This window comes from Mus caroli, unplaced genomic scaffold, assembly GCF_978045245.1.
Source record: "Mus caroli unplaced genomic scaffold, Mus_caroli_1 scaffold_4, whole genome shotgun sequence".
Classification (NCBI taxonomy): Eukaryota; Metazoa; Chordata; class Mammalia; order Rodentia; family Muridae; genus Mus; species Mus caroli.
The window spans coordinates 29291879-29315289 of NW_028227259.1; the positions used below are offsets into that span (position 1 = coordinate 29291879).

The 23411-nt window shown below is 38.5% G+C and overlaps 1 pseudogene; it reads right to left on the reverse strand.

The window, feature by feature from the left end:
* Nucleotides 1-2365: 2365 nt before the first annotated feature.
* LOC110294073 (nucleoside diphosphate kinase B pseudogene) lies at nucleotides 2366-2779 on the reverse strand (annotated as a pseudogene).
* Between the last annotated feature and the right edge of the window lie 20632 nt (nucleotides 2780-23411).

Sequence of the window (23411 nt, forward strand, 5' to 3'; positions counted from 1 at the left end):
GCTTGAGCTTCTGAAACCTCTAAACCTACCCTAGTGATATACATCCTCCAACAAGACTATGCCTACTCCAACAAGATTCAGCTCCTAATGGTGCCACTCTCTATGGAACAAGAAAAAATGGTTTCCTGCCTTAGGGGGGAGGAAGGGAGGGAAAGAAAGAAGGAGAGAGAGAGAGAGAGAGAGAGAGAGAGAGAGAGAGAGAGAGAGAGAGAGAGAGATGAAGGTAGTAGGACACTATCCTTAAAGTACTTAAAGAAAGGCCAACTCCTGTCAGATCACCCAGAAAAACAAAACAAAGCAAAGCAAAGCAAAGCAAAGCAAAGCAAAGCAAAGCAAAGCAAAGCAAAGCAAAGCAAAGCAAAGCAAAGCAAAGCAAAGCAAAGCAAAGCAAAGCAAAGCAAAGCAAAGCAAAGCAAAGCATGAGGGTTGTTGTCTTGCAAATCTCTCACACCTAACATGTAGCATTTTTAAAGACAGGGTCTAATCTGGAAGGTCATTTCCTCCAATCCCCTCATAGCTTGAAATTCAAGATAAGGTAGCTGATTAATGAGAAAGCCCGCTCCCCACTCCATTCTCACCAAGTTGTGCCCCACCACATTGTTCCATGGTTTATCTGCCCTGTTGGAGCATACAAAGACAAGGGTCACATCCAGCATTGGTGCAGGCACAGTACATCCTGTTGAATAGCATAAAAACACCTCTCTACTGCCGAGTACTAGGGAGTGGGTGGCACATTCATTGTGTATTTTCCACATCACCCTTCATTATATTAAACAGGAAGTCTACTTATTTGATAATTTCAGAAAGAAACAGGAAAGGGCACCATATAAATAAAAAATGTAAATTCTTTTTACTAACCAGGAACTAAATCACCCTGAAGGATTTTAGAAAGTTCACTGTGGTCCATACAAGATAAATTGCCTTAATGACTTCCAGTATATCAGTGAAAATCTATTTATGTTATTTTGGTTTTACATTTTATTGATTTTTAAAATTTTAATTGTCCCTATTTTCTGAGTTAAATGCATAAAATGAATATAAGCTCATGCATAAGTTAAATTTCCAGGAATACAGAGCAGTAAATGAGTAGAAATTGTTTTCCTAGTTTTATTTATTGGACCTTCTTTTTTTTCCGGTCAAAAGCTGAATCTTGAGTGTGCGACATGGCTGCGCCCTTTCTAAAGGCTTCCAAGTATGACTCAACCAGATAAGACCTGAGAATATTTGGGAAACTTTCTTTCAATGATATGGCTTGTGGACAGAATATTTTTCTTGTTATCCCCTACACAATATATTAGCACAACTATTTGCAATACTATTGCTATGTGATTTAAGAAATCTAGAGATTATTTGAAGGCAGACAAATATTTTTTGTTTGTTTGTTTTTGGTTTTTCGAGACAGGGTTTCTCTGTATAGCCCTGGCTGTCCTGGAACTCACTTTGTAGACCAGGCTGGCCTCGAACTCAGAAATCTGCCTGCCACTGCCTCTCGAGTGCTCGGATTAAAGGTATGCACCACCACGCCCGGCGAAGGCAGACAAATATTATACAGCCTTATATACCTGTAGGTGATTTGTGAACATCTGAAGAGTATTACGTCTGTAGTGGTCCAGGACCTCATCACTGAATACCAATAAGCATCATATTTTAATTCTCTCATACTTCGTACTGCTTAAAGAAAACATGGTGGGATTTTATGGAATCTCCAAAGCTGACACTGTCTTTGCACATGGTCTTGCAAACTGTTTTCTCAACAGAGGTGAAATAATTTAAACTCCTTGCTCATCCTCTGCTGGATGTGTTAGGGTTTTGAATATTTGTGCTGTTTTTATATTGCAATGATCATATGATGTGTGCTCTCTCCATGTTGTTCTTTCTTATGAAGATTCCAAAAAGAATATTAAGAAACCATAAGGCATAGATACATAACTGACAAATATAAAATTGCACCAGGCTAAGTGTGCAAAAGCCAAATATATCCATGTTCTTCAGGGTATCTATTTACTTATATTTACTTATTTTGAAATAGTCTCCCATATCTCACATGGGCCTCAAACTCTCTATGGAGCTAAAGATGGCCTTTGAACTTCAGATTCTCCTGCCTCCACCTCCAGAGTGCTGGTATTGTACATGTGCACCCCTCACTTAGCTATGTAATTCTGTAGACCAAACCAAGAGTTCCATGCATGTTGGCAAACACTACCAATGGTGCTATATTCCCAGACCTTAAAAGTTCTTTTTTTTTCCTGTTCCAAAGTCTTTATTGTTATTGTTTTAGAAAATATGATCCATCTACTCATTAGAATAAAGACCTGCATCTAGGGATCCATCAGTAATGTTGAAAAGACCTCTGGCTTATCCACCTCTACTCATAAGTCTCTTCATGGGCACAATAGTTGTAGTAAATCAGATCTTCAGACTTAAACCATAGATGGTTCTCTTTCTCAGTACTTTGTCCTGAATCACTGGTATGAATGATGTTCCTTCCCACTTGAGTGCAGAAATCCACTTGAATTGTGCCTGGCTTAGAATCACCTGGATTGGACTCTCCCAGCATTACTCTCTGTCTTCATCACTTTGAGTCCCTCCTAGATCATGGTCACCATGGGCCCTGAGTTCATGTACATCATCAGCCCCAGGAAGAAAGGACAGTCTTTCAGGTCAGTGCTGCTTCACGTGGTTTTTAGAACCCCCAAGGATCTTCATGGTCACCAGGCAGAACCCCTTGTGCTCCAATTCCCACCAGGTTGTGTTGCATGCCATCTGGCTTGATGGTAATAAAGGTGCACTTGGTCCCAAAGCCATCATATTGGCTCTGGTAGTGGGTTGGTGCAGTCACTGGGAGGAGGGGGTACAGAGAGGTGACCTTGCAAATTATCCTGCCTTCCTTCCTTCCTTCTTTCTTTTTTAATCTTTTCTTTTTGGGGGGAGGCTATAATTGTAGGGTCACACCTGGGAGGACAGGGGAGTAAGGATGATCAGGGTACATTATGTGAAATATCCAAATAATCAATAAAATATTATATTAAAAATCTGATAGAATATTGGGCCATTCTAAAGCACCTGGATTGTCCACCTCAGGATTGTTACTGAAAGAGACTAACAGCAGAGAAAATGGAAGGCAACAGATAAGACCTTGTTAGCTGAACTGGGTTCCCTGTTTGTTACTTGTCACATCTCAGAGTACTTACTTCTGAGGGTGGATGCCATACAGCTAGGCCTTGAGGTTCTATCAAGATTTAATGTTGCTAGTCTTCCAGCCTGCAAAGTGTCTAGGCACATTGATGGCCATTAGTAATTGAGATCTGAACGTAGGGATCAAAGAAGATTCTGTAGTGAAATATTCTCAGTAATAACACCAGTGGGTCCTTAAGCCTCTGGAGTTTACCAAGGGACAATATGGCCAGGTTCTATATTTGAATCCTAGCACTGCCACATAAATTATTTGTTGCAGAGTAATGTGGGACTGTGAGTAGATACTATTTCTGTGTTTTCTTATCATGATAGACATTTGGAAACTTCAGATTTGGGAATATTACCAACAAGGTGTTATAAGCCTTTGTGCACAAGTATTTTTGGAAGTATCTGTCATCTCATGTAGAGAAGAGTATCTGTACCATATGGTTGGTATGTGATTGTGTGTGTGTGTGTGTGTGTGTGTGTGTGTGTGTGCATTCGAAAACCAGAGATCAAATCTTGAGTGTCATTTCTAAGGAGCCATGTACCTTGATTTTTGAGACAGAGAGGGAGAGGGAAAGATATATCTCACATTTTTTTCTGACATGGAATTTACCACATAGGCTTACCAGGAGACACATATACATGTTTATCTCAACCCCCTCAATGCTGGCATTATAAGCATATTACAAAGTCCAAGCTGTTTATGTGGCTTATTGGCCTTGAATTAAGGTTCTCATGCTTGTGCAGTGGCTACTTTGCTGACTGAGCTGTTTCTCCTGCTCCATGTTTCCTGCAGTGGTTTTAGAATTTCACTTTCTATACATGTAAAACAGGCTTTCAGTATCTCCAAATCTTTGCCAAGTCTCTGAATGACTTTTTTTTTTTTGCTGGTAAGCATCTCAGCAAGTGGATAATGTTGTCTTGGTATAGCTGAGATGTGTATTTTACCAGTTACTAATTGCATTGAACATTTTTCTGCTTGCTGTCTATCCACACATCTTTGCTGAGGAGTACATGGAAATCTCTGACATATCCCTATAGTGACAATTTTAGACTTTGGTTTATTTTCAAAAACACAGAAATATTACAAGAATATGTCCAGAAATATTACAAGAATATGTTTTTATTTCAATCCCAGGTGTGGAATATGGGACTGCTTCAGATTGTCCACAGAAGCTGGCTATGATTTGCCTCATGTACTAGCAGGGCCGTGATTTTGCCAGTGCCTGATAGTTTCCGCTAATGTGTTACATTGGATATTCTGGGGACTTTTCAGAGGGTATAAAAGTACTAGGTCCCTAAGAGTCGTGGTGGGTTGGTTGGTTGTTGTTGGTCACAGTGTGTTAATTGGTCTGGCAAAAGAAGAAACAGCAAGAAGAAATTAAATTTCCTGACAGGTGCTATTATTTCCTTATATTGAGGGCAAAGCTACTCCCATAGAAAGAGCAGAATGGTTTGGAAATACTGGGAAATGTGTGCTCTGGAAAAGTGTTGTTAATAATCAGAGGCCAAAATTAAATTTCCTAGCAAATAAGATTGAAGTAGAAGGGTTAATGGATACAGGAGCTGATATAACTATCATTTCACAAAAATCTTGGAACTTGGAATGGCTATTTTAAAGGTTTATACTTAGTTTCTAGGAATTGAAAAGTTATCTCAGATAAAACAAAGTATGTGATGGGTTAAATATGTGGAACCAAAATGCCAAACAGAAAAGTTAAGGCCTTATGTGGATGACATACCATAAATTTATGGGGAAGGGATCTTTTACAACAGTGGAGTACTCAGATTAATATTCCTGAAAGACAGCCCATGAAGGAATTAGGGGTGAAATGGTGGGTGCTCTTAGGGGTATGTATTGATATATGTCATCAAAAATGACCCCAGGCTGTGTCAATTATCCAAACACAGGACATTACAGGTATTGAGTTTTCAAATTTATAAGTGGGGGATGGAGTGGGGGGAATTGATGAAGTATCAAAGCACTACCCTTAAAGTGGTTGACAGACAAGTCTGTGTGGTAGAGTAATGGCCCTTAACTAAGGCAAAATTACAGGCACTTGAACAGCTGGTACAGGAACAGCTAGAAATTCAAAATATAGGAGAGTCTATATGCCTATCAAACCTCCCAAATTTGTTATAAAAACAAAGAAAGAAACCAGAGAGATGGAGGATGTTAACAGATTTAAAAGTGTGAATAAAGTAATTCAACCAATGTATCCCTTATAGCCTGGAATTCCTTTACTTTCTGTATTACTTAAGGCATGTCCTATGATAATAATTTATTTAAAAGATTTTTTTTTACTATACCATTGCAAGAGCTGGATAGGGAAAGGTTTGCTTTCATCATACTTATTTATAATAATGTTCAACCTGTAAAATGATATCAATGGAAAGTTCTTCCACAAAAAAATGTTAAACCGTCCAACTCTATGCCAATATTTTGTGCAACAACCACTAGAAATAATTCTTACACAATTTTCTCAATACAGTATCATTTCATGGATGATATTTTGTTGGCTGATTCTGATGCAGCTACTGTAGAGGAAATGTTTAAAGAAATATAATGAAGTCTGTCAAGCTATTGGTTACAGATTGCTCCCAAAAAACTAAAGAGAGGAGAATAAATCTATTAACTATTTGGGTTATAAAATAACTCAACAAAAAATTCAACTATAAAAGGTACAGATCAGAAGAGATCAGTTCCAAGCTCTTAATGATTGTCAAAGATTATTGGGAGATATTAATTGGCTGTGATCTACACTAGATTAACTACTCAAGAGTTTAGTAATTTGTTTCAAATGTTACTAGGAGATTCAGACGTAAACAGTCCAAGATTGTTAACAGCTGAAGCAGAGAAAGAGAAAGAGGACGAGGACGAGGAAGAGGAAGAGGAAGAAAGAGGAAGAGGAAGAGGAAGAGGAAGAAAGAGGAAGAGGAAGAGGAAGAAAGAGGAAGAGGAAGGGAAAGAGAAATGGAAAAAGGGAAAGGGAAAGAGAGAGAGAGAGTGAGTCAATTCTTGTAGAACAGTGACTACAACACACACATTGATCACATAGATATCAAACTTAATTGTAGTTTGATTATTTTACCTTTAATTCATTCTTCTACTGAACTCATTATTCAAAGTGAAGATAATATTATAGACTATATTTTCTTAGCACACAAACAAGGTAAGAAATTGAAGACTTACACAAAAATCTGATTTAACCATAAAAGTAGAATAAGACTATATCAATGGTCAGGAACAGACCTAGCAGAAGTTGTAGTAAATTATGTCATTCTAGGTAATTAGTGAAGATGGGCAAAGAGCTTGTAGCAACTATTTTGGAGAAATTGACAGCAAATATCCTAAAAGCAAACATTTTCAGTTTATAGAAAGAACTAATGATATTGAAAAAAAAAACAAAAATGTATTGTAAAAGGAATGCCAACTCCTAAAGTGACTGCATTCTATACTGATGTAAATAAGTTAGGAGTCACAGGCAATAAATAAGAGAAACAAAGCAAACTAATTCAAAGCCCATATGCTTACATTTAAAATTAGAACTGTATGCAATTCTTATAGTATTATTAGATTTTGCTGAATCTTTTAATATAATTACAAATCCTCAATATACAGAAAGAGTTGTTTTCTTAAACTGCTGAATTTCTTCCTGATAATTCAGAATTAACCTCTTGTTTATTAACAAAAAATCAGAAATAGAAACTATATGTTATCCATATTCAGTCTCATACAGGCTTGCTAGGTTCATTAGCACAAGGTAACAAAGAAATTGACCAGTTGTTAATAGGACATGTATCAGAAGTCTCAAGTTTTCATGAAAAACACCATGTTAACATAAATGTTTAAAGAAAAAAATTCTATCACTTGGCAAGAAGCCAAGGAAACTATAAGAAACTGTCCTTACTTGTTTTTTTTTGGTTTTTTGTTTTTGTTTTTTGTTTTTTGTTTTTGTTTTTGTTTTTTTATAACTATACTGTATTAATCACTGGAAGTAACTCTAAAGGTACCAAAAGAAATGAAATCTGGCAGATAGATGTATTTCATTTTGCATAATCTGGAAAACTAAAGTTTGGAAAGAACATCATTGATACATATTCAGAGTTTCAACCGGCCACTGGTTTGAATTCTGAAAAGTCTGATTCTGTAACTGTACATTTACTGGAAACAATGGCTATTATAGGGATACCTGTGTACATTAAGATGAAAAATTTCCCTACATGTATCTCCATTAAGATTAAACCATTCTTACCATATTATAAAGCATATTACAGACATACCACAATATCTTACAGGACAAGCAGTTACAGAAAGATCTAATTACACCTTAAAAGAAACACTTATAAAACAAAAAGGAAGCTGGGCAGTGGTGGTGCATGCCTTAAATGCCAGCACTTGGGAGGCAGACACAAGCGGATCTCTGAGTTCGAGGCCAGTCTGGTCTACAGAGTGAGTTCCAGGACAGCCAGGGCTACACAGAGAAACCCTGTCTCAAAAACAAACAAACAAACAAAGAAATAAAACAAAAAAGAAGAATATAGATCCCCAGGTATTGACTAAATAATGTTGAGTTAATTTTAAATTTTCTGAATGCTAGTGAGAAAGGAATAGCAGCAGCTAAGAGACACTGGGCTATGAAAAAAAAAAAAACTGTGGAATTAAATCAGCCTATATACTATAATATCATGTTAACATCAGAATGGAAGCTCTCAAAAGGTTTGCATTGTAGACATGGACTTATTTATGTTTCCATGGGAAATAAAAATCTGTGGATACATCAAACTGATAAAGATTAGAATCGAGCAAGAGAGGACGCCTGAAAACCTTGGAACTGATCCAAAAAGAGCTTAGTTCTTTGAAAATGTCTCTGCTTATAGTTTCCTGCTACTTGTAGTACAACTAATGACTTAAAACAAAAAGAATAAATATAGTGACAGTTATGGAGTTTTGGTTCCTTTTTTGAAAACTCAGAAATATGAAAATGTATTTTCATTTTAATGCCAGGTGTAGAGTTGTGGGCCTGTGCACCAGAGGCTGTCCACAGAGATCTCTGACCAGGTTCTGGTGAAGGGAAGCATGTGCAGGCAGGGAGGGGAAGTCACTTCTGCAGCTTCTGCTGCTGCAGTTGGCTCCACCTCTGTCTCTGCCGTGCCTTCCAGGTTACTTGGTAACTCTGTTGTCCCATGCAGATGGAAGTCAGCACCCAGAAGGTCACTGGGGTTCCAGACCTTTGCTTGACTGGGGACCAGGCTGTCTGTACACAACCCACCACCCCACATGGAATATGGGGCTGCTTCAGATTGTCCACAACAGCTATCATTTGCCTTGTATACTAGCAACAATGTCAACCCCCTCCCTCTATTCGTTTTTCTCTATCTAGTGTTAAAAGGGGATTAAAAGGATGGAAAATTAGTGGGAAAGTATGGAAGAAAGAAACAACCACAAAGTAGTTAATGCTGGTTATACATTTCCAATGGCCCACTTGCTTTATGTTGAATTATCAAGCACATGATTTGCTAAATGCCCCTTTTCTTCCATGGCAAGTTTTTAAGACTATAAATTTGCAATTTGGTTGTTTATATGCAAGAGGAAAAAATCAGCTTTGACCCATACCCATCACTGTAAGGAAATATTTGCTAAAAAATGAGTCATAAATGCAGATGTCAAACCTGAAATCTTAAAAGATCCAGAAAGATGTATGAGATAGTGACCTTCTCAGAGAGCTAACTTTGGCCTGTACTTACTGTCTTTTGTTTAAACATCCATGTTTGAAATAAAGAACTTCCTGAAGTATCACCATCCCTGATCTCAAGCTGTACTACAGAGTAATACTAATAAAAACATGGTATTGGTATATAAATAGACAGGTTGATCAATGGAATTGAAGTGAAGAACCTGAAATAAACCCCCACATATCTATGGACACATGGTTCTTGACAAGGAAGGCAAAGCCATACAATGGAAAAAAGAAAGCATCCTCAACAAATGATGCTGGTCTGTTTGCCTGCATGTGGAAGAATGCACATAGATCTGTATCTACCATCCTGCACAAAATTCAATCCCAAGTGGATCAAAGACCTTAACATAAAATCAGATACACTAAATCTAATAGAAGAAAAACTGGAGAATAGCCTCAAATGCATTGGTACAGGAGACAATTTCTTGAACAGAACACCAATGGCTCAGGTTCTTAAGATCAACAGTTGGTAAATGGGACTCTAGGAAACCAAAAGGCTTATGTAAGGCAAAAGACACAGTCAATAGGACAAAACAGCAGTCTACAGATTGGAAAAAGATCTTCACTAAACCTACATCCAAGAGAGGGTTAATATCCAAAATATATAACAAACACAAGAAATTAGACACCAACAAACCAAATAACCCAATTAAAAATTTAAAATGGGTTAGGGTTTTACTGCTGTGAATAAATACCAGGACCACGGGAACTCTTATAAGAACAACATTTAATTGGTGCTGGTTTATAGTTCAAAGGTTCAATCCATTATCATCAAGACTGGAGCATGGCATGCTCAGGCAGACCCGGTGCAGGAGGAGCTGGGAGTTCAACATCTTGTTCTGAAAGCAAACAGAAGACTGACTTCCAGGAAGCTAGGAGGAAGGTCTCAAAGCACACCCCTACAGTGAGACACTTCCTCCAACAAGACCACACCTACTCCAACAATAGTGCCACTCCCTGTGCCAAGCATAGTCAAACCACCATAGTTACAGAGCTAAACAGAATTCTCAAGACAAAAATCTCAAATGGTAGAGAAGCACTTAAAGAAATGTCCAAAGTCCTTAATCTTCAAGGAAATGCAAATCAAAATGACTCTGAGATTCTATCTAACACCCATCAGAATGGCTAGGATAAAAAACTGAAGCAATAGCACATACTGGTAAGGAGAAAGAGGAACACTCCTCCATTGGTGGTGAGAGTGCAAACTTGTACAACCACTCTGGAAATCAATCTGGCAGTTTCTCAGAAAATTAGGAATAGTTCTACCTGAAGACCCAGTTGTACCACTCCTGGGCATCTACCCAAAAGATGCTTCACCATACCACAAGGACACATGCTCCAGTATGTTCATAGCAGCTTTAACAATAATTTCCAGTTTCATCCATTTTCCTGGAAACATCATAATTGTAATTTTCTTTGCACTTGATTATTATTCCATCATTTAAATTATTACCGTCTGTTCATCAATTGGTAGACATCTATGTTGATTCTATTTCCTGGATATTTTGGCAGCAAGGGGCATGGATGTCCATGTGTTCCTCTTGTAGGACATAGAGCCAGTTGGTTGTGTGCCCAGGGTGGGAATAGCTGGGTCATATTTCTATTCTATTTCTAGATTTTTGAGAAAAGTCCATACTGACTTCCAAAATGGCTATATCCCCACAAACAGTGGATAAAGGTTCTCCTTGCCCCACATTTTTCATCAACATTTGTAGTCATTTATATTTCTAATTTTGGTCATTCTGATGGGGTTAAGATGGAACTTTAAAGACATTTTCCATGGTGGCTAAAGATACTGAACAGTTTTTAAAGGGCTTGCTAGCCATTTATATTTCTTTCTCTTTAAAATGAGAACATTTCATTCAGTTCCATAACCTATTTTTAATTAGCTTGTTTGTTTTCTTGATTTTTTTGTTTTGTATTGTCTAGACATTACTCTATTGCACTATAATAGCAAATACTTTCTTCCATTCTGTGGGTTTCTCTTCACTAGACTATGTTTTCTTCATTGTACAGAAGCCATTTAGTTTCACAAAATGCTTGTCTTTCCTTCACTACCATAGTTCCACTCTGAGAGTCCTTAGCCTTATCTGTAAATTGACATATACTCTATTTCGTGAGAAGCTTCAGGGCATCAGGGTTTTTAGACTTCTGTGAGATTCTTTATAGAGTTGAGTTTTGTTTGAAATGAGAGACATGGAACTAACTGTTTTAAGCATTGTCTGGTTGTTTTTTGGGTTCTCTGATGTTTCATATATTATCATAAACTTTCATCTCAGGACCACCTTCATTTGTGCACCAAGGGGTATGTATTCATTTTTAGTCAATTCTAGGATATTTTTATTACCTTCTTGATTTCTTCAGTGACTCATTTTTTTTTAATCCAGAAGTGTGCTGTTTAATGTCCATAGATTGTTTTATTTCCTGTCGTTTCTGTTGGTATTTAACTTTGTTCTACTGTAGTCTGATAGCATTCAAGATGTTATTCTTTTATTCCTGTATTTGTTGAGGTTTGCTTTGTGTCTTAAAATGTGATAAAATTTTCGCTTTTCTGAACATTGAAATCCAGTTTTTTCCAGCACCATTTATTGAAGATACTGTCTTTTTTTCCCAATGTATATTTGTGACATCATTGTCAAAATCAGATGGTTGTAGTTGTGTGTATTTACCTCTGGGTCTTTTATTCCTCTGGTCTTTGTTTCTGTTTCAGTGCCAGTAGCGTGCTGGTTTTATCCTTCTGGCTCTACAGTATAATTTGAAGTCAGGCATGTTGGCATGTATTCATTATAGTATTCTTTGGGTTCTGGATTGCTCTGACTATCCACGAACAATTCTGAAGGGAGTTCTGTGGGGTACTGAGAAAAATGTGTATTCTTTATTGCTTGAGTGATATGTCCTGTTTATCCATTTTTAACAGAAATGAAAACCTCTGAGAAATACTTTTAAATATTTTAATGTATTCTTTTCTATACTAGAAATAATAATCTTAAAATAAAATAGCACTAAAAGATGTATAAAATTATGCCTGTAAGGAAGTATGCTGTACACCTATCACATTCTTAAGATATCTTTTGATATAAACCAAGTCTCCTTATGTTAGGTTTATTATATCTTCTTGACAAAGGGAGACATTTATTACTGCATCATGTCTCCCTGTCTCATTGAACAATGTTTTGATTTAAAGACTACTCTGCCTTGTGTGAGCATTGCTCTCCTCTGCTGTCCTTCATTTCCATCTGCATGGACTATCTTTTTTTATTCATTACATCAATATGTGCACATTCGTAAACATGAGGTAAGTCTACTGTAAGCAGCATACTCATCAATCTTTTAGTTTAAAAAAATCCATTTCTCAATAATTCAATTTGTTTACATTCAAGCTAACTTTGAGTGATAAAAACTACTTCCTCTTTTTCCTTGTTTTCTGGTTTTTAGTAGACAGGCTGTGTTTTTTTTTTTTTTCTCAAGTTGTCTTCCTTTATGTTTAATGTTTCTGGTGGTATATTAAAAATGGTTTTGTTGTTGTGTGTCTCCTCCAGGCCTTTGCTGTTTGGTAACTGGGTTCAAACATATTACACCTTGAATTTTCTTCACGCTGGCAATAAGTAAAGTTTTATTGCATACAACTATCAGATTTTATTCTCCATATTTTAAGTATTTAGTGTCTGAATTTACATCATCTATATTATGCATCTGTTCATAATTTATTTTAGCTATATTTATTTCTAATTATTTTGTCCTTTGAATTTTATACCAGGAATGAATTGCACACCATCACTGAAGGCTTAGATGTTCTGAATCTAGATGATTCTGAGAACCAATAAGTTTTCAGTTGCCCATCTAGTCTCATAACTTCCTTTTTGAAATCATCGGTCAGAAGTCATTCTTTCTTGATGTTGCTACAAAGCAGGCCTAGATGTGATAGGCACTGTATTAGTCAGGGCTCTCTAGAGTCTCAGAACTTATGAGCAGTCTCTATATAGTAAGGGAATTTGTTGATGACTTACAGTCTGTAGTCTAACTCCCCAACAATGGTCAGCAGCAGCTGTGAATGAAAGTCTAAGGATCTAGCATTTTCTCAGTCCCACAAGGCAAGCAGTTGAAGAAGAGAGAGTGAATCTTCCTCCTTCCAATATCCTTATGTAGGTTTCCAGCAGAAGTTGTAGCCCAGATTACAGGTATGTGCCACCACACCTGGATCTGGGACTTGCTTTGTTCCAGATGACCTTGAACTCAGAGATCTTCCTGTCTTAATCTACTGGAATTCATAACCACTATGCCTCAAGATCTTCATGCCGAGATCTACATCAGAAACTTGTATCTTCCAGCCTCCAGATTAGGATCACAGGTGAACCTTCCAATTCTGGATTGTAGTTCATTCCAGATATAGTCAAGTTGACAATCAGGAATAACCAATACAGACATCCTTAGCTTTTGCTTTCTGGGGAAAGGCTTTTCCCCACTGTGTCTGAGACACAGCTCTGCTAGGTAAGATCTTGGTTGACATATTTTTCTCTTCAGCACTTGGACATGGTCTCTTTCTGTCTCCTGTCCTGCAGAGTGCATTCCACAAAATCCACTGGCAGCTATATCCTGCTTGTCTCATAATAGCCCTCTCTTACCAATGTCTAACAAACTGGTTCTGTGTCTTGGTGAACTCATTTAAAGGATGAATTTGATGAAGGTTTTATGTATGGGGATGATCTTCTTTCCTACAGACCAAGAAAGTTTTCATCTATTCTGTCTTTAGATGTGGTTTCTCTCTGGCCTTTTCTTATTTTCCAGAAAATCATATTATATGTATAATGAATCTTGATAGTACAGTCAAATTATATCATCCATGATCTCACCTATTATAGATAACTAGGCCAACTCTTTCTTTTTGTTGATATTAATAGATTTTTCTCCCTTTTGATTGGGTAACTTTAAATGATATTATTTTGTTGATATTAATAGATTTTATCCCTTTTGATTGGGTAGCCTTGCTAAAAGTTTAGATTATATTTTTAACTATTGTCTTTAGGATTTATATTTGTTGTTTTATTTACTTTCTTGTTTGTACATTTTTATAAAGTTTTAAATTCTTGAAAGTTGATAAACATCTTAAATATTTTTACTACTTTAAAATATTCATGTGTCTATGTTTATATGTGACAGCATGTGTATGCATGTGTGTCTATCTATGTGTTCATGGTTGCATGTAAGAGTGTCTCTGTGTATCTCTGTAAATGTATCTGTGTGTGTGTGTGTGTGTGTGTGTGTGTGTGTGTGTTTAGACACACATGAACATGTAGTATTTAGCAATCAGAAGACATTGTGCAAGACTTAGTTTTCCTCCTTCTACCCAGTGATTTCCAGTTGTTGCGAAGGTCATTAGACCTGGAAGCAAACACCATTACATACTGAGCTAGCTTGCTAGCACTCGAATATCATTTCAAGAGGGCCATTCTCTGAAGTACCTTGCTGCCAGTCATTCTATAGATGCTACATTCTTTGGATGAGTTGTGACCTCTCAAGTTTTAGTGATGTGTTTGCACACATGTAGCAGCAGCTACAACTTTGACTTTTACAAAAACGATTGGTTTTTTTATTCTTTATTCTAAGTGACAGATTATATAGATCCCCTAGTGGTAACCTTGGGCAAGCAAAGCTTGCACTCTAATTCTGTGTGTAACTGGGCAGCCCACTTTACTCTGAACTCAGGTGGGACATATATCTTGACCCAGGTCTTCAGCAACTGTATTACGCAGCTGAGTGCCCTGCTAGAAGGGCACCGAAACTGTTCCAATTCACCTGGGCCCCATGGTGGGATCCCTGGTTAGATGGCACCAATCTGGACAGAGTTCCTGATATTGCCTCAGAGTTGATTGGACCAATTTCTTGATGGACCAATCAGTAGAAATAAACGCTTGTTTTATATGAGCCTGAGGTGGGTGGTCTTTAAGGTTCCTGGACACACTAATTTCCCCTTTGTGGCAGAACCATCTCTCCTGGACTCTCAATCACTTTGGAAAGCAGGACTGGAAAGAGGGTAACTTCTCAGGTTATTATTGGATGGAGCTTGCAGGAACTGAATTTATCAGACAAATAGAGGCTTTGTGACAAGAGATAAAAAGGAACAAGAAAAAAAATCAAACTTATGGGCATCAGGAGATACACAGGGGAGCAAAATGGAAATCCTGCTTACTGTTCACATTTTTTCAGATAAGTGTCAATAATACTCTTCTGTGTTTACTAATAATGGTTTACTGCTGGACCTAAGGCTTTGTGACAATCAGGTAGGCAGTTTACTGTAGCATAATATAGAAACTCCAAACAGAGGGAGGACAAGGGCCTGGACTTCCCAGGGGAGGCAGGAAATCTAGGTTATATCCATAATGTATCTGGCATTTTTTTTCTTTTAAGTACTTTGTATGGGTATTGATTTTTTTTCTTTTTCAATCAAATGAACTCTACCAAATATACTGCATAATTTACAAAGCACCTTGCAGGGTTCTGTAAGCACCAGCCTGACCTCTAATCCTGAATGAGTTCTTCAGCTTAAACTCAGGAGGCAATCTGCAAACGTGTAACTAGCTCTAAACAGAAACACCTGAGTTTTCAAGGTAGTACACCCCCTTCTGGTCAATTTGAATTGTTAATGGTGGAGTTGACTAAGTTAAAATGCCCTGTTCAGACTATGGTGCTTTGGCAAGCCCCAGCTTTTACTCAAAGATAGGCTCTTCTCCCTCCCAGCCTGGCTTGCTTTAAATGTAGTTGTATGAGCTAGAAGTGGGCAGGACTCTCTCTGGAGGTGGGTGAGGAGCTCTCTGGAGGCCAGTAGAGCTTTCTCTGTAGGTGGATGGGTCTCTCCCAGGAGGTGGGTGGATCTCTCTCAGGAAGTGGGTGGGGCTTCCCCTGGAGGTAGCAGGAATCTCCCTGGAGAGGTGGAATATCTCTTTGTCTTCTCTCTACCATATTCATTATTCATCTTGAATTGACTTGTCTTAGTTTCTCACTTCTCTAAGTTTAGGATCAGGTGAGTTGTAGACACAATGCTACATGGTGGTGGGTTTGATACGTGCACATAGATGACCATTTCTTCTGGGGAGCTCCCAGGACAATTTCCCTTGGAATCACAAAAGGTAGTGAAAAATGACTGTTGCCTTCTTTCCAGCTGTGAATCTAACACTGGTTTTCTTGTCTCCTGTGGTCCCATCTGCTAGTCACTGCCTTGTCAGCATGGTCCTTCCACTGTGACTGTTGAGTTCGGTACACTCTATGTTCCATTTCTAGTTCACAAAACATCCTCACTCTACCACTACCTACAGACCAGAGACTTACCTAATTTGAGAAGGGTGTTTTTGAGAGCTGGGTAAGGTAGGACACCGGACTGTGCTCAAAACCCTTGTTGGTCAAGGGAATGCATGTGACTATAACAAGGGAAAACCCTGATTATTTACACTCTAAAAACACCAGTGTGCCCTGAGCTGCGGTTTTACATGTTGGTTTTATTTGTTACAATCAAACATCATATAAAAAGTATCAAATGGTGAATTCTAGAACTAAATAGATCCTAAATGTCTAGTTTCATGCTTCTCTGAGTAAGGTGTTATCCATCCTGCTGTCCAGATTCATAAATGGGCGGTTAGATCCATTGCCTCCTGTGCACTGCACCCTCATCTCCTCTTGCCAGTCATTTCCTTCTCTTAGTGATCCAATGCCCAGTGTGGAAGTACATGTCTCTCCTGTTGTGCTTGACAATGGCTCTGAGTACAAGGACAGAGATGTTGGCAGCACAAGAATGCTGAACGGCAATCAGAGCATGCTCCCCAATACATATTAGATTTATTTAGTTTAGTTTATGTATATGAGTGCTTTACCTGAATGTATGTGTGTGCACCTTGTATGATCCTGGTGCCCATGGAGCCTAGAAAAAACAGCTAGATGCCCGAGAACTGGAGTTACAGACAGTGTGATCTGCATGCAGGTAAATATCTTGGTTTGGCAAATGCTTCCACCATATACCAAAGTTCCATCTGAAACTGTAGGGGCAGGACTAAAGCCAGAAAATTATCCACTGAACTTCCATCCTGATATTGTCTTCCATCCCTCCAAGCACCACAAAACCACCATCCCCAAGTGCCATAGTGCAGTCTCCACTTCCTCAAAGAGACTACTGTCCTTCTTTCCATTGTTCCGATTAAAAGAGCAATTCTGTTTTTGGAGGTGACTGCTTCTGTCTTCTGTTCCCCATCAATCCCTATCTAATAACATGGGTCCTGGCAACTGAACCCTGGTCCCCTGGAAGAGAAGCAAGTGCTCTGCACCAACCACTGAGCTCTTCAAGCTCAGAAGTTTTGAGAAAAAGGCTACAATCACATTACTTGTTGCAGTTTTATTACAGTTGCTTTGTTTTATTATTTTACCATATCTAATTTACAAATTACAATTTGCAAGGTAAAAGAAAGAAAGAAAGAAAGAAAGAAAGAAAGAAAGAAAGAAAGAAAGATGAGAGGGGGAGAGAGAGAGAGAGAGAGAGAGAGAGAGAGAGAGAGAGAGAGAGAGAAATGTAGCGCATGCAGACCTCTCCATGCTAGCCATGATTTCAGGCATCCACTGAGGAAATGAAGGTGGGGGGTGGGCAGTAGTCATTTCCCTTCTCTGCTTGTGCTTCATTACAAACACTTGTGTATCTGAGTCATCTCAGATTACCAGGGCTTTCTTTCATTACAATGCTGATGAGTGGTCTGAGCAGACCGTGAGATTACACTTAATAAACAACCCCCCAAAAGGATGCCTGTGCTCTGTGGTCCTCTGGCCACACTGTGGGTGACAGGAAACTCTTGCTTTGACAGAGTAATCCCTGCACTGTCTATGCGTGCCAAGAGTCTGTGGACATTTTGATGCCGTGAAGATAGCCTTAATGGTAATTTGACCAGGATAGTCTATTAATTTGAGCTGTGGTTAGAAATTTTGGTGTCATTTATGTAGTGTTGGAATAGAAACAGCTGCTCCTGGGATATAAGCAGACATCTCTGAATCCATCTTCTGCCTATTTTTATTAAATGAGTGTTATCTAGCTGTTCTCCAGAATTCTAGTATATGCTAGCTTTTTACTTTCAAATAAATGTACCATTGTTCTTATAAACTTGGTAGGTAATTCTGTACTTATATGTATTTTCTTTTCAGAACAAAAAGTTGACCTTTTCCCTTTGTGGATGCTTGGTAATATGAACTAGGGATGGTGACACCTATGGAATGTAGAGATGCCAGATAGCCACTAAATAGAGTTGAATATGGGGGGGGGATTAAAATTTCTTCAGGAAATCTTTTTTGCTTGATGATGTTGACTTACTAGCATGAAAATAATATCCATGCATATGCAGTTCTTATTTCAAATGCTTCCAACATCCAGTAGTACCAGTTGAGGAAAAGTTGTAAACCTTATTATTTTAAAAACAATTCTCTAAAGAAGAAACAAAGCAGACTTCTGTCTTCTTATTGACACATTCCAGTGGGTGCACACTGGGAACCTCCTTTCTTTAAGATGGGGTTCAACTAAGACATTAGCCAAAACCACTTATTCTTCGAGACAGTTCCTACTGTCAAACTTTTTAATGCACCTATCTTGATTCTGTTTATATCAGAGTCCAAGCAATGATTTGAAAGGTCAGCAATTGAACTGTGAGCTGTCCCCAGACTATCTCCTGGAATATGGCTTGCTCTGTTGAAGAGAGTCAAGACACAGATGATTGAGAAAGACAAAACCCCATTATGAACTTTAAACTGTGTGTTATTATACAAGGGAATCTCTTTCTACCATTTTATAGGGAGAAGAGGAGAAGGTAGGAGTAGGGAAAAGGAGAAAGGGATTTTATGTGGAAAACAAACAAACAAAACAAAATAAAACAAAAATGTTGGTTCATTTCACAGCTGCCATGAGGAAAATTACATTGTTTAAAGCAGTGAAGTAAAGGCCTACCTATTAAATTGTAGTTCTTACTTTAACTCATAAATCCTCTAAATTTCCATATCTAATACATCTCAAGAAAACAATGGAACATTCCCCATTGGCCGGGCTCCAGCATCATGTTCTTCTGTGAATGGCTGCTTTTAAAAGAATTGGCATGAAGGAAATAAAGAGGTAGAGGAAGTGAGGTGAGTGGGAGCTGAGGGGTCGATCACTTCTGATCATCAAATTCCAGGAGTTCTGAAGGTATGTGAGTAAACAAGAGGTTTGAAAGGTTGAAGAGATTAAAATAGTTGCAAAAAGATTTTACAAAATGGGAGAGGTTTATTGAATGTTTACAATTGGTAGAAAATTTTTTTCAAATACCTAACTGTATGTTTGATATTATTGGACATTTTTAATGCTTATTCTGAAAAAAAAAATATATATATACCGATGCTACAGGATTTTTATATCCAAATCACTCCAAATCTATGTTTTCTTTGTAGGATTGTTGCATTAAAGGAGACAGCTACTGTTGTATCTCCTGTGTATGTTTGTGAAGTGGATACTCTCAGGACAGCGGCACTGATGACTGTGAAGGTGGCTTCCTATAATGTGGGCCTGAGTAAACACTGGAATCAAACTGAAACCAAACTGAGCGCCTTTAAATCTGTAAGATCTTCAGTATCTGCAGTAGATGTCCCAGTGTTGGAAACTTTCTGATCAAATTGATGCTACAGAAGAAAACTGTTAGGTTCTGTGTCCCATAATGGAGATAATTAACCACAAAGTGAAACTATGATCAATTCAACAGTTGTCACACAAGATAGAAATACAACAACATAGTCTAGTTTATGTCAACCTGAACAAAGCTAGAGTCATCTGAAAGGAAGGAACTTCAGCTGAGAATATGCCTCCATAAAATCCATTTTCTTAACTAATTAATGGGTGAAGGGTCCAGCCTATGGTAAGTGAGGCCATCCCTAGGATGATGGTCCTGGGTTCTATAAGAAAGCAGACTGAGCATGCCACCATGAGCAGCCCAGTAAACAGCAGCATTCCCTGTACAACCTCTGCATCAGTTTCTGCCTCCAGGTTCCTACCCTGACTTCCCTCAGTGTTGGACTGTTACCTGAAAGTGTAAGCTGAAATAAACCCTTTCCTCCACAAGCTGCCTTGGTCATGGTGTTTCATCACAGCAATAGTAACCCAAGACAACAGCATAACACAAATAATGTCATTTATTGTGGAAAAGGAATCTTTAACTCTCTTTGGGTAGTTGTGGCAATACACGGTACAATACATCTTCAATAGGAATTAGGGGAGAAGATTTACTCAAGTCTGAAAAAGCTGGCTCCTATGGGTCAGGAGGATGCAACCATTTGTTTAACTATAGCATGGCCCTGGGAGCTGATTCTGTAGAGAGGACTCAGAGACAGAAGGCAGCAAGGACAAAGGACATTTGAGATGACAATCTTAATGTCTTTGCTGCAGTCTGTGAACCTAGGGTTTGGTTGTCTGATTCAATGTCGAATGCTAAAATGGTCAAAACTTAGTAAGTTCACCAACATTCCCACATTTCATCTTTCGTTACATGTACTCTATAGTTCCCTTCTCTGTACTGCAAGGGACAGAACTGAGAAGTGGGACCACCATGCTGAAAATGCTGGGTCTGATTTACCCACTAAGAAGTCACTTGGTTTTGTTGGTTGATCTCATCTCTATTTATATCACAACATTTTATAATAATGTTCCTGGACTCTGTGCAGTTGATGGTACCACCTACAAGCAATAATGGCTACATCATACTTCTCATATATTGTTGTCCTCCCTTTTCTTATCTTGCCTGAAAATTATTATATGGTTTAGATTAAGGAGTTCTGTGTAACATGTTGATGCATATATACAATGTGAGGTGGTTAATCTCCATCAAATTAGTTAACATATCCTCCACTCCATGTGGCCTTATGCAGGGCCTCTGGTGCTATGATAATCAGTCATGTGTCTATTCCACAATCAGGGTTTTTATCTTAGACAAGAATGAGGGCAGAGTATCTCATAGGCATGCCGAAGGGTGTGTGTGTGTGTGTGTGCATGCGTATGTGCACACATGTGTATGTATGTATATGCACACATGATTGCATGTGTGTATAAGCAAAACACTGGTGACAGTCTCTCTCTCTCTCTCTCTCTCTCTCTCTTTCCCTCTCCAGTCAACAGCACATAGTTTGAGGATAGCCTCACTAATGAACCTTTTTTTTTTAAAAGACCCAGTGTTTCCCAATTTAATTTTTAGTTTTGAACATATTTTTTAATTTCCAAGTAGCTTCTTGATAGCAAGTTTCTGAAAGCAGAAGTAGGTTGTGACCTGCTCAGAGCTGGACACACAGACACATCTCACATAACAGAACTGTGCCCAGTAAATAACTCTTCAGTGTGCAACTGTCAGCATCTGTAGGTTCCAAGAAGTACACCTAGACAAAGCTCCAAAGGCATGGGGGCAGGAAGAACACGGTGACTGACAGGGAAATAGGAACCCTGAGATTAAGAAGTTAGTGAGATAAGGAAGAAATTGTTCCTTAGATTAGTGGTGAGAAAGATGAATGAGTCCAGAGTTTAGAGCATGCATCGGAGAGGATGTGCTCTGATATTCCTGGTCCTTCCACTCTGTATGAAGTATGAATCCCCCAAAGCAATTTCTTTGCAAGATGCATCATGACCTAATGTCCCTTCATAATCTTGGATTTAGAAGAAAGGAAATAAATATGATTTCTAACTGCTAAGGAGAGAATACAGCAGAGAAACTGTGATGGTTGCAACACATTTGCCTGACATGTTTATTAGGATTCTTTCCTGGACCACTTGTCAGGGAGACACTGACAAGGAGTGTCCCATTTCATACTCTTAGGTATATTCTCAGAGTTATTTTAGAAGAGGAGGTTTAAAATGTGGATTCATGAATTCCCTGTGCTAGCCTAGGCCAGGACGCCTCCTGATCACTCCAGGTCCATTTCTCATCCTGCCTTGCAGGCAGGAGCCCCAGTGGCCTGGGATTAGCTGCCCACTGCATCCGTTTCTTGAAATTTCAATCCAAGAAGAGAAATAGCCCAACAATTTGCTAAACCCCTCATTAATCCTGGGTCAGAACTCTTGAAGGCTGTGAAGCTAAGAAGGCTGTTCATGCAGAGAGAATGCATACTTGGCAGTGAGCAACTAGCAGAGACATTCTGGAGGGAGCCACTTCCTCCCTGTCTGGATGGACTTGGGGAGAAGCAGCCCACTATGGTTCGCCTTTGTGTACTGGGAGTATTTCCTGGTGGATGGTGTGTGCTTAGTTTACACACGCTGTGCTCTGCCTGTATGCCTCATGGCAGGAAGTCAGATGCAGGAGGCAAGGTTCTGTTTTCCTGGGGTTCTCTTAAGGAGAAGCAAAGGGAAGAGGCCTCTAGAATCCTCTTTATTCTGGAGAGACTTGGGTGCCTTTAAGGAACTGGCAGGGCTTGGCAACTTCTCTCTGAATTTATATCAGGATCACAGTTCTTGGAACTTACTGAAACTCAGACTCATGCAAGCATTATAAAGATATGTGAGTTTTAGTTTAGTTTATTCAGTTTATAATTATTTTTAGAGTTACTTATTTTATTTGTATGTGAGATATATATAGATATAGATATAGATATAGATATAGATATAGATATAGATATAGATATACCATATGTATTAAGTGCGCTCAGAGGTTAGAAGAGGGCAGTGGGTTCCCTGGAACCTAAATTATGGATTGTTGTGAGTTACCATGTGGGTAGTAGGAACTGAACCTAGTTCATCTGCAAGAGCAACAAGTGCTCTTAACTGCTGAAACATCTCTTCAACCCCTAACTTATTATTTGCTTTTAATGGTTTTTTAAAATAGCGAGTCAGGTAACCAAATCTTAAGGCAGTAATGATTAAGGCATTACTGATTAAAGTCATAAACTGCAGTACTGATCATGAATCAACCTTTCTCCCAGTGAATATACACAACTATAGAATGGGAATACACATACTCGGTATTCATATACCCTAAATTTTATATCTATTTATTTTCCAGTCTAGAAGTAATAATCAAGTTGATGAACAATGAAATTTTCAGCTCAACATTTGTGGACCCTTCCTTCTGCATGAGTGCCATGGTACTGTGAGTTCAAAACCAGCCCTATCTCTTGGGTGGATGTTGAGTCCTCTAAAACCTGTGATTCTTAACCTGCCTAATGCGGCAACCCTTTAATACAGTTTCTCGTGTTGAGGTGACCACCAACCATAAAATTATTTCATTGTCTCTTCATAACTGTAATTTGGCTAGTGTTATAAATCATAATGTAAATATCTGATATGCAGGACATCTGACATATGGTACCCAAAGTGGTCAAGACACTCATGTTGAGAGCCACTCTTTAAAACCATAGGGTCTTCTCTGGATCACAACAGAGTAACCAGTGAGTCCCAGGATGCTTGCTGTAAACACTGTGCTGCTGCAGTCATCAGAGGCAGGAACAGCTAATCACAGCATGTCACAGAGA